Source organism: Propithecus coquereli, unplaced genomic scaffold, assembly GCF_000956105.1.
Source record: "Propithecus coquereli isolate 6110/MARCELLA unplaced genomic scaffold, Pcoq_1.0 Scaffold275, whole genome shotgun sequence".
Classification (NCBI taxonomy): domain Eukaryota; kingdom Metazoa; phylum Chordata; class Mammalia; order Primates; family Indriidae; genus Propithecus; species Propithecus coquereli.
This window is the reverse complement of record NW_012148341.1, coordinates 1,924,474-1,927,683: the sequence shown is the minus strand read 5'-3', so window position 1 is coordinate 1,927,683 and position 3,210 is coordinate 1,924,474.

Genomic DNA, 3,210 nt, shown 5'->3' with positions numbered 1-3,210 from the left:
GCATTTCCTTGATAATTAATGATATTGAGCATTTTTTATATGTTTATTGGCTGTTTTTCTTTCTCATTTTGAAAAGCTTCTGTTCATGTCTTTTGTACAATTTTTAATGGGGTTGTTTGATTTTTGTTGCTGATTTGATTGAGTTTTTTGTAGATTTTGGTTGTTAGCCCTTTATCAGATGTATAGCTTGTGAATATTTTTCCCATTCTGTAGGCTATTTGGTCTGTTAATTATTTCCTTAACTGTGCAGAAGCTTTTTAATTCAATCAAGTACCATTTCTTTATTTTTATTGTTGTTGTGATTGCCATTGGGATCTTCTTCATAAATTCTTTGCCAAGACTGATATCTAGAAGAGTTTTTCCAACATTTTCTTCTAGAATTCTTATGGTTTCATGCCTTAAATTTAAGTCTTTTATCCATCTTTAGTTTTTGTGAGTAGTGAGAGATATGGATTGTATATCATTCTTCTGCATGTGGCTATCCAATTTTCCCAGAACCATTTAATGAATAAGGATTCTTTTCCCCAGTGTGTATTGTTGTCTGCTTTCTCAAAGATCAGTTGGCTGTATGTGGATGGCTTTTTATCTATGTTCTCCATTCTGTTCCATTGGTCTGTGTCTTTATTTTTGTGCCTATCTGATGCTGTTTTGGTTGTTATAGCCTTGTAATATAGTTTGAAGTCTGGTAATATGATGCCTCTAGATTTGTTCTTTTTTGCTTAAAATTACTTTGGTTATCAAGGCTCTTTTCTAGTTCCAAACAAACCATAGAATTTTTTTTTTTTCTAGATCTGTAAAATATGACATTGGTATTTTAATGGGGATTGCACTAAATCTGTAAATCACTCTGGGTAATATGGACATTTTAACAATATTGATTCTACTGATACGTGAACATGATATGTTTTTCCATTTGTTTGTGTCATCTGTTGTTTCTTGTCTCAGTGTTTCATAGTTCTTTTTGCAGATATCTTTCACCTCCTTTGTTAAATATATTTCTACCATTTTTTATTTTCTTGTTAGTAATTGTAAATGATATTGAGTCTTTGATTTGACTCTCAGCTTGACTGTTGTTGGTATATAGGAATGTTACTGATTTACGTACATTAATTTTGTAACCTGAGACTTTGCTGAATTTATTTATCAATTCCAGGAGGTACTGGGCAGCATTTTTACCCTCATAAGCCCAAAAGCAACTGACACCAGTGAACTGGGAGGTTCTAGAAAGCAAAGTACCAGGTTTCCAGCCCTCTTGGGGGGCTTCTTGCCACCACAGACCCAAGCTGAGATGACAGGTACCATATTGCTTAGTCACCTACTGTGTGCCTTTGTCCTCCCTAGGGGCATTCAGCCCCTCAGTTTTCATATTGCACATTCCCACACAAACATAACCCAACTCCAGCCAGACTATAGGAACCAGAGGGAGCTGATGGGGCCTGGGAGTTCTGCATGACCCCAGAGTCTGGGCATGCCAGATGGGTTGCCTTCCAGAGAGAGAGACAAAGACAACCAGAGTGCTAACTTTTCTTTACCCAGACTCTTTTGCTCTCCTGTCCCTTCCCCACCTGCGGCTTCCAAGAGAGACAATTGAGCCACCACACAAAGGCTTCCACAGAGAATTGGGCCCAAACCTTTCCTCTTAAAAACCTTCAGTGGACTAACAGGTGCTCAGACTGTGAACTCCCTGCTCACCACCTCCTGCCTCACCAGTGCTGCTTCCCTCGCTGCTCCATTAGAGCAGGGCAAACTCCAAAGCAGAGGGACATCAAACCAGCTTTAGCACCCAACAAGCAACTTGGGACCAGCATGGTTCTCCTTGCATGATCAGGGATTGACCTTTGGCAACCCAGGGACCCAGGCATAGGCCCACAGGCCAGATCTTGTATGCCCAGGACTCAATTATGTTCCTAGGTGTCACAGAGGGGAGATTTGTGAACTAATCTTGGGAGGTGAGGGAGCTTGTGTGGGAAGAACTGAGAGGAGAGTGCAGTGTGGGTTCCATCCATAGCACACTCATGGAGCACCCCTGCCCCCACAGGAAGGACATGCTCTCAGCCTAGTGCAGGATCTTGGACATGGAAGGGGCCAGGTTGCATTACCACCATGAGGGAGTTCAGCTAGTTTGAGCTCCTGCCTGCTGGCAGACACCAGAGGGAGACCACAGAGCAGGAGAGGGGGTAGAACAGCAAACCTGCCCCTGACAGATAGATTATGAATCTCAGACAACACAAAACCCACAAGCAGACTTTCTGGCTGGGTAGGATCACTTCAGCCGCTTCCTGGTGGCTTTCACCAGAAGTCTGAGAGCAGACCTATGACCCCTGCTAAAACAGCTACCTTAACAGCTTTTGTGGAGGCTGAGGGCAGGCTCACCTACCTAGCCCGACCCAGCATGACTCCCCCACTCACCTCTGTTGTGGTAGAAATAAGGACTTGTCTGAAGTTCCAGGGCTCCACCCAATACCTGGGGCATTTGAGTGTTTCCCCTGAGTGTCTAGAGTCAGTCATAGGTCCCCAAAACAACACTTCAGTTTGTTTCTTCCAGCAAGCACCACCTACTCCCAGAAAGAGCAACTTGCCTAGCCCTTTATAGCATTTACTGACTCAATCATACAGGGAGTGGTTGATTCTCATGCACAAGCACCACCTACTGTCTCAGGGGCATGCCTGAGACATTAAAATGGCATGCCAATACAATTAACACTGTTAAGAAGACCACAGGGCTGAAGAAAGAGAAAGAATTTCAAAGACCTCTATCCTCCCTCATCAAAGAGAAACAGGGAATCTTCCCACAAACATAGTTCACCATTGCTCCAGCCTATAAACAATTGGTAACTAAGAAAACAACCGCACCAAGGATATCTATAACCAAGACATTTATCCAGAATCTAGACTGCCATCAAAGCCCCCAAAAGCAAAGCGAAATGTTTTTACCCAATGTATGCTACAAACACACTCTTATTAGTAAAGGGGAAAAAATCCTCATATCAACAAACAAACAAAAAACAACAACAACAACAACAAAAAATAAGAAGCAACAGCTGCTCCAGATGAGAATGAATCAGTGAAAGAACTCCAAAAAGTATAAAAACTCAGAGCAAAAGCACACCCCAAAAGAGAACATCAGCTCTGTAGCAATGCATAGCAACCACAATGAAAATGTGGAAATGACGGATAATGAATTCAAAATATGGATTGTAAAGAGCTCAA